A 9907-nucleotide genomic window follows, 5' to 3' on the forward strand; every position below is an offset into this window, starting at 1 on the left:
GTTTATACTTTCGTATATGAATATTCATATTTCTTGTAGAATCTTAGTTTTTGATTGGTCAATGTTTCAGTCACGGCTAATGACTGAGTATAAAAAAATTTGAAAATGCGCATTTGATCGGCAACCAACAAGCAAGATGGCGGAACACATTAAGTTGGCGCTATGCACGTACGTGGTTATTGTACTTGAATAGATGGAGTAGAAATTAGATATTGAATTCATTTATATCCAAGTTCAACTCACAGTCACACCCACACAAACACACCCAAATCCAAAATTCTAAGCATGAAAAAAATAACTTAAAAAATCATACAATATTAAATAAGTAATAATCCATTAATAAGTGAACAGGTACATGTATTCCTCAAAATAAAAAAACGTAGCATTTGAAAAGAGCCCCCGAAATGCAAAAAGGAGCCCCCAAAATTTTACAAAAAAATGAAAATGGAACCCCCCAAAAAAATCATTAATTTTTTCCCTGGCTTACTATGAATAATGTTTCTTTTTATATTAATTTTCCCTGGTGTACAGCTAAGAATGAGTTCTATGCTAATTACGTGGCTGTTACTTTGAGTATTAAGGGAAAATATACATTGGGGCCGGCTTGGGACGATATACTCCCGGCCCCCAAAATGTTCAAAAGCATGGCCCTACGCAGCAGTTGCCCCCCCCCTCCCTGGAATTTTTAAAAATTTTCATATCCACTGAAAGTGTGCATGAAAACTTTCAGTTTCACTTTCAAAAAAGCAAATTTTGTTTAGTATACACTGTTTACTATGTAATTATTCAACTTTATATGGCAAATAATAAAACCCACTTTACAGAGGGATATTATATTTCAAAACAAGTATTTTGACTGTTGAATTCTATCTTGTGTATATGCATTTTCCTGAGATGAATGGAGATGATGAGAAAAATTGAGATGTTGAGGGGGATGGAAATGAGAGGAATAGAGTTGATGAGGGTGATGGAGATAATGGGAGGAATGGAGGTGATGAGGGTGATTGAGATGAGGGATGGAGGGGATCGGAGGATGGAGATGAGAGATGAAAGGATAGAGTGATGGAGATGGTAAGACGAGGGATGGAGATGATGAGGAAGGGAGATGATAAGAGGAGAGATGTAGATGAAAGGGATACATATAGATAAGAGGAGTGATGGAGATGAAAGGGGCATGATCATTACTATCGTCATCACTCATCAACATTACCATCAACATTAACATCACCATTGCTATCATCTTTATTGTCATCATCAACCTCATCACCACCAACATCATCACAACCATCGATACCATCACCACCATTACACCACACTTGTCACCATCAGCAGCACCAACACAATCATCATCCTCATCACCACCAAAGTCATCTTGATCATCTTCATGATTATTTCATCCAAATCAGAAAAAAAGGGAAAAGACTACTCTTCTTTTATCTTTTCTGTATATCTTTAATTTGCATGAAACCACCTTGCACCTTGGAAAATCACACCAGGAAATTACATAAAAATATAACACACTGAAAATCTAATACTCAATTGGCATTTTGAAAACATTGCAAAATTACAAACATTTGTGAAATAAATACTTAGTCCAAGTTTTGATATATTGCCACATCATTCTTGAATTACAATACAGTAATGGCCCAAATGAATAATTATTATTGTTAATTATTAGCTGGTGTTTTTCTGGTTGCCTGAGTCGAGCTCTACTTGTAAGGCTACCTGGTTTCCCCAACTAGGCCATCGGGTTATCCTTTGGGGTCAATTGAAATGATATTTTTTCCAAGAAAATGCATTAATTGCCCTTTTAATTTGTCTCATTCATGCCCCCTAAATGTGCATGTGCCAGGCCAAGCTAGTGTTTTCCTGGTTGCCCAAGTTGAGCTCTATTCATAAGGCTACCTGGTTGCCCCAGCTGGGCTGTTGCCCTGGGGACACTTGAAAAGAACACATTTCAACCAAAAACAAGGTAAACCACCAGTCTCGCCTGATATCACAATCAAACTACAGTGTATGCAATATGATCTTTTGACCTTATTATCCTCCTGGACATGCATATGGTATTTAATCCCCAATGGTTATCTGAACCAAGTGTAAACACAACTGATGCAAAAACAAAGAAATGAGAGCAATTTGAATTGATGACCCTCATGGACATGCATATTTTGGGGCATGCAATAAACTTTCTGTGAGCTATCAAAGTTCTAATCTTAAGCATTTGAAATAGACAATTTAAAATATGTGAAAATATTTCACCTGAAAAAGTAAATGAGGAACATTTGATGCTTCCTGATTAAAGGGGAATCCAGCCTTGGCCATAAAATGTTGTGTTGGGAAGGAGAAAAATAAATTAAACAGAATGGTGAAAGTTTGAAAGAAATCGGACAAGCAATAAGAAAGTTATAGCTGCTTTAAAATTGAGATCACTAATACTATGTAGATTTTAAATTGGCAACTGAGTGAGTAAATTATGACAAGGGGCAAGGACAACTTTCCCATAGGCCATGTACTTTATTATCAGGGATTTGTGGTTTTTTCCGGAAGTACCCATTCCCCTGGGGCGGTAATCTAAATATAACCCAGGTAGTATATTGTTTTATGTCCTCATGAAAGAAAAATATTATTTGAAATAACACTTTTGGGAAAAATGACATTTTAGCCAAAATATGTATTGGAGTACATGGAAGAGTAGTCCTTTCTACATCACTATGACATCCCATATGCGGCCAATTTGAAGTCTCCATGGGAATAGTGATTACCAATATTTACAACTTTAAAAATTCATAACTTTCTTGTTGTTTGTCCAATATTGTTCAAACTTTCATCTATCAACTTGTCTGATTTTTCTTTTCCCTACAAAAACAAGTTTTTATTTGGGTTGGATTCCCCTTTAAATGGTGTTTTTTTTGTAAGGACTGTTTGGATTAAAAAATCATTGAAGATACATGTAGTCTGTGAAAGAAACTAAATCTGATAAAAGTTAATTTCAAATACTTGTATTCATGTGAAATTCTTAGTAATAATGTGCTCTTTTAACCCTTATTCTCCGGGGGGGGGGGGGCATTATGGCCTCCCCTCGACAATTTTCGCAATATATCTGCTGCGCAATTTTTTTTTACCTTGCCGCTCACTGACTTTACTTTCAAGTCTCGCGCAAATTTTGAGACTAAATTTGTGACGCCCGGGTACGCAGTTACGACATTACACAACATTATGTAAGTGCATGTCAGACCCCAAATTGCTCATAAACGTTATTTCATGTACAAATCCAATGCAGATTGTGTATTAGCCAAAATTCATAAATGTATCATTATTTCTACTTTTACTGATTAAACTTAATTAATTTTGCCTTGTTCATGATCAGAATTAAGTCTGGAACTATTTCCATCGAAAAAACAAAAAGTAAAAAACAAAAAAATACATAAGAAATTAAAAAAACAATAAAATACATAAGAAATCGGTCTTGGTACCAGAATTGTTTTCATTCACAATTGTTAGGAATGCTATAAAGAATATTTTCACCAAAAAATAGCATTCTATTAGCTTTATTTAGTGAATCAGAGCAAAAAGTATGATTTCATGAATAAATTAGCATAATTAATTCATATAAATAAAAATATATGAATTCAGTGAAATTTACCAATGCAACTGCGTAGATTATGTCATTCTCTACCATCATGCAAATTTTTGTTGTGATCGCGCAATCTGCGGCTGAGATCTTAAGGGGGGCCATAATGGCCCCCCCTCCGGGAATGACAAGAATAAAAATACCCCGGGAGATTTAGGGTTAACCCTAAAACCCCGGGGGGGGGGGGTGAATGAACCCCCTCCCTCAACATATTCCACAACCATTCCGCTGTGCGAAATTTTACGACCGTGCTGCTCGCCGACTTTTTACTTTGAAGTCTTGCACATCTTTTGAGATCAAATTTACGATGCCTGGGCATGCTGTTGGAAAATTACTCAACACTCCAAAACATGATTTTGTGTACAAAGTCAATGTTGAGTTTTCTCATCTTCTTCATATGGACATGATTATTTTTACTTTCATCAGCTGAAATTACTTGATTTCAACATAATTATGCTTCAAAAAATGTTCTGCTATAAATTTGGCAAAAAAAATCTTGAAAAAAAAGATATACATAAGAAATTCATAAAACAATAAAATACATAAATTCATTTTCAATCTAGGATTTTTTTTTCATTTTGATTGTTAGCAATGGTATAAAAGTATGATTTATGCAGAAATTAGCATAATTAATTAATATAAAAGATCTGACAATTTCGGAAAAATCAACCAAACAGCATTGCACATGACATCCCCCACTATTATCATACCAATTTTCAAGGCATTAATGCGATCATTGGCAGAGATCTCAAGGGAGGTTGATTCAACCCCACCCCCTGTAAAAAAAAGTGTTAAAAAGAAGACACAAATAAATAATGAAATTCTTACTTGTACATTACAGAAAATACCTGTTCTAGAGCAAGTCCACTGTACAACAAAAAGTTAATGTGAATGGATAGAGAAAAATAAAACGTGCATGACACTGAAAACGTCAAAATAGGATGTAAAATAAGAAATTAATTACTCGCAAAAATCACTTATATGCACAAAACAGGTGATATGCAAACAAGTCTATGACGTCACACACTCACTCTTTCTTCTGTATATCACTATATGAAATATATTATAATACTTGATTTTTTACAGAATTCACAATTATGAGAAAACTCTTCATCGAATTGAGTACAGGTTGCCACAATGGCTTTTTACACAAGTTTCAGGGAGACATCAAACCATACATACACCTGTATTACTATTAGCCATTATGAGAAAAAAAAATTATATTTCATGATATATTACAAAAAAGAAACAGTGAGTGGAGAACGTCACTTGGTCACTCGTTTGCATAATGACCAGGATGTGCATCTGTTTTGTGAAAATAAGCGAAACTTCAAGATGTCAGAACTTTCTCATTTTACATCAAATTTCGATAAAATTTTCAGTGTTATGCTCATTGGAGTTTTCTCTATTATATCAAAATAAACTTTTTGTTGGGGTGGACTTGCCCATCAAGAAAGTACAAAGCTTGTTTCTCTCCAAGATATGTAGACATGGGTCCCATCGAACACACCTATGACTCTTGAATTCCTGTAGTACTGTACTGGTACTCAAACAGTTGTTGTTGGGTAGCCTCAATCTCAAGTTCTCACAAAACCTTTCTTCTTGCTATGGCTTGCAAAACATCTGATCACTCAACAAACAGATGATTGCAACACTGATGCCTCATCACCCTGTATTCCCTGAAATTATCCTGTAAATGAAGATATATTGCCAGAAGTTGCACCTTACTCTGTTTTTTTATAGTTATTTTTAAGATGACAAAGAGAAAACAAGAAATAAATATTTTATTGTCTTTATATCTAAAGAATAAAAAAAATGTTTTGATCCCATATGGAATCCTTTAAATATCATAGAACTCAGTTTAACATTACTTTACTGGTCTAAAGGCTACACCTTTCCCAACCCCATAAACATTTGTGTGACAAACATACATTGAGCAAAGCAGATGCAATACCTTTTTTCAAATAACCAAGATAATGATACAACCTAAATGTAAAGTATGGATTTTGGAAGAATCTGTCCACAATGGATGACAAAACTTCTAGTTCTAATATACATTTCTGATTGTATTTTCTATATTTTTCAAAAAAAAAAATCATATGCTCACTTCATTGTGAATTAAAAATGGGCAGTTACCAAAATTTATTATCACTTTTTACATTGAGTTCTATTTCTTTTTACAGCAACATCACTAATATTTGCATACACTAGGCTTGTCTTGAGATGTTTATGTCCTAACTTTCTTATTTAAAAAAATACTTACAGCATACAAACGCAGAATTGTCAATACTTGCAGAAACAAAGGTAGTCGATCACTAGGCCCTTTGTCCCTCCTCAGGCTCAGATCACCTTCAAGCATGATGATGAGGTAGTGTGTGGTCTCTTTTGAAAAGCAATACTGTGCTTGAAAGCTTCATCTTCGTACAAGTCACAATGGTTCCTCCTGCCAATGACTCCTAACTGCAGTTCTGGTTGGCTTATTCCTATTGAGTTAGACTAGAGTAAGAAGCAAAAGAAAATATTTAAACAACATTGAAAAAAAACAAAACTATGTATTCTTAACTACCTTTACTGCATATTGTCAAAATTTATTGGCCTACCTTTTGAGAAATCTGCTTATTTGGTCAGTTGACTTATTAATTCCTTAATTTGCCACAACCTAATCACATCGTCATTCTCATAAATATAAATTGATCAACTGGATCTACAAAATATTCGACATTTAGGCATGTACTCTATTAGACAGGAATAACCGTTGTTTCTGGGGATTTCCTTAACAATTTCGGACATTTCACTATAATCCTTACTCAGTTCAGCGGAACCAAAATATAGAGACTGACGCTTTTGGTCTAGTACTCTATGACCATTGATCATGTGACACAGAATTCAGATTATTTCATTAATTGTCAGATGTGTACGTCAACCAAGTTTGAAATTGATCAAAATAAGTGGTTCTTTATCATGACAACAAATTTTATGATAACAATTTTTTTAGACGGTGACAAAGAACATTTTTAGAAAATAGACAATAGCCCACATAGAAACAACAAAAATGAACATACCTCTCTAACAATCCTCCTTTCATAGTCTCTTAGGACAGCCTGTGCATGTTGTAAGATGTTTTCATCCATTCAAAAATTTACTGAGGAAATAAACAAAGTAAAGGTAGATCTACATTAAATTACTTTTAAATCTAATGGACATAATTCAACATCTCTAAAATCTGCCAGATTAAACGATAGTATTTCCAACCAAAATGTTAATTCATATTATCATTTGTTAAAATAATTCATTCAATGAATTGTTCTATAGAATGGCGCTTCATAACATTGCTCATCGTATTGTAGCTACATCATATAAACAAACCGAGTCAAGCCTATTGTATTACGCAGGGTGAGCAAGGGATGGGAAGATTTTGCAATGGCCACTAGATCGGTCTGGTAAGAAACCTCTCATTTTTCATGTTTTCATTTTTAGGCCCTATGAAAATTAAAATATTTGTTATTCCTTTTATATGCTTTAGTTTAGGTGGTAAAAAGGTATGAAATTTAAATTAATTCAATTCAGTCTAACCAATTGGCAGTGATGTGGATATATTATTGAAGGGGATTCCATCAATGACAATTTTACCAACTTCAACACACACTGACACAGCCCTAAGCAGGCCTGCCCTAGCCTAGCGCGTGCCTAACAACTTGGGCTCCGGCTCCATGAAGACACTGTCAACTCAAAATTATAAAAATATCATCAGAGTCCTCGTCCTCGAGGCTAGATCTAGTTCCAACATTTCTCCAGTTGGATCTGAATAAGTGAATTTTGAAAAAAAATGTGAGCACTATTATTGGAGACAGGATCTACAAGCAATTAACAATGACTAGACACAGTTAGGAAGTGTTTTCCCATCCACTAAATTGACCCAACAAGGCAACATGCCCATTAAGTGATGCTGTTTAGATAATTGTGCAGTTACTTTAATTTATTTACTAAAAAATCATATCAAACTAAGGTATAAATTAAGAATAACATTTTTTTGAATTTTGCACAATTGTGGTTGAAAGTCTGACTACTTTGGCGGCTTTGTCATGCATCACTTCTCCAGAGCTGAGCGATTCGGTACGGAGAGCTCTTCATAATCTTTTGACAGGACACAAAACTACACGCGTGGGACTAGGAAATAACTTGCGTGCGATAATGCTTTTCCTGTCACAAGTCCACCGTTCCGCTCCTAACTCTGCATGCATTTACAGCATTAATTATAATATTTCTTTACAAACAAATACATACAGACGAAGAAAAAAATATTCATCGTCGCTATAAAATGGTAAATTACTCATGATGTTCTCACAGCTCGGCAAATACCGATATTAGACGCTTCGCTTCTTTTCTTTTCGTGCAAATCTATTTATCGTCGTCTATCTCCACTTGCTCAGCAATGTACCGAAATACTGTTCTGTGATTGGTCAATGTGCCTAAAAACCATGGTTTTTCAAAAACCCACGGTTTGAAACCACCTAAAACAGTTGACTCAAAATCATGCCGAAAACCCACGGTTGAAACCATGGTTTCATTTGAAACCACCTGTGTGAATTGCAAAATCAGCAAAACCCACGGTTGAAACCATGGTTTCTGCAGAAACCACCTTGGTGAATTCGGGCCTTAGAGTCTTAAGTAAATTTGATTCTTTAAATTATTTTTTCTTAATTAAAAATAGAGATTGAAAACTGAAAATTTTCTTACCATATTACTTTCCACCAATAGAGGGCGTACACAAAAATATCCCCCAAATTTTAGTTTTTGAGCGCTCTGGTGAATACAATTTTTTTTTCCTGGTTACTAATGAAAAATAAATTGCAAATGTATGGAAATAAGTAATTTGGGTCACAAAAGTGACATTTTAATTATTTTTAAAGTTTGTGCTGTGTACAGCATTGGCATACCATAGTTCTACCTGTAGATTCCACAGAGGCAGGATGGTTTCAGTGAGCAAGTGATTAAAAAATGAAAAATGTCTTGCCATATTACTTTCCACCAATAGAGGGCGTACACAAAAATATGCCCAAAATTCAAGTTTTTGAGCGCTCTGGTGAATACAAAAATTATTCCCAAGTTACTAATGAAAAATAAATTGCAACTGTATGAAAATTAGTAATTTTGGTCACAAAAGTGATATTTTAATGATTTTTTAAAGTATGTGCTATGTACAGCATTGGCATACCATAGTCTACCTCGAGCGAAGTTCTTGCAGGCTCCACTCCACTACGCTCCACCTACCCGAACTTCGGGACGGTGAACTCGATCGGATATTCCGAGTGACAATAGTCGGATCAAAAACTGGTTTATTGTAAAAATTAAAGGAGAATGAAACCTTTTATGTCATGAAAAGACTGGAAAAAACTCGCCATCGTGTTTACGTCGCCATCTTGATTTTATTGTCTTTCGCTTGGCGACAGCATGCAAATCGCGAGGTCAAAGGTCATTTTCAGGTTAACACTAAATTGTAAAGATAGCGCAAATGTGTTTGATTGTATTCATGAAGCTCCATACTTGCATCCTACTTTTTTTGGAAAAAACTGTCTTGGCCTTCTTGTCAAAATGCAATATTTTAATGCACAATGTCAGGTGTTCATTTCACAGAATCACAGTCTCCAAGGGGTCTTGCCCTCCATAAGGGAAGACCCCTGCCCTGGGCCAACCTTGGAGCTGGCTAGCTAATGCATCTGCTGGTAACAGTCAACAAGAGGTGGATGAATATTTCATTCCTCATTTTCTTGGTAGTTTTAAACTACAGAATACTTTCAAGGAAATACAATTATAGTCAGTGGATGGGAATTTCATAGATATTAGATGTGAAGAATTTCAGGAACTGTTACAGTCAGTCCGCAAGCCCCTGTGTTAATGAGCAAATGAGCAAGATTTATCCAAGTCCTCTCGTGGCTGAATTCATGTCCCTGCAAAATCTCGTGAATTGTGAGACTTTCTTTCTCAAAGAATTTAACCACTTTCTCCTTGAGTAATATTGATTATTTTTGTACCATGGGCAAGAGTAAATGTTACTCTTTTATTTTGGTCATTTCTTTTCAATGAAATAGTTTGATAAATAAGTGATTTTTTTACCTGAAAAGATGCATCAAACAGAATTTTCTTCCTCGGTTTTCACTTGCAAACTGTGCAACATTTTGTGTTTTAGGCACCAACATTATTTATATCATCAGAAAGCTCAAACTCTATACTTTCTTACAATGTCACTCTTGATATGTGGCATCTTTTAGATGGGTC

At 34.9% G+C, this 9907-nt stretch overlaps 1 long non-coding RNA gene across 1 annotated transcript; it reads right to left on the reverse strand.

Moving 5' to 3' along the window:
- Nucleotides 1-545: 545 nt before the first annotated feature.
- On the reverse strand, nt 546-6775 carry LOC135153697 (uncharacterized). The gene is made up of 3 exons (XR_010293210.1): nt 6694-6775; nt 5895-6127; nt 546-5321 (listed from the first exon to the last, which is right to left on the reverse strand). It is a non-coding gene; the product is annotated as an uncharacterized LOC135153697 (long non-coding RNA).
- Nucleotides 6776-9907: the final 3132 nt, after the last annotated feature.

Source organism: Lytechinus pictus, chromosome 3, assembly GCF_037042905.1.
Source record: "Lytechinus pictus isolate F3 Inbred chromosome 3, Lp3.0, whole genome shotgun sequence".
Lineage (NCBI taxonomy): Eukaryota > Metazoa > Echinodermata > Echinoidea > Temnopleuroida > Toxopneustidae > Lytechinus > Lytechinus pictus.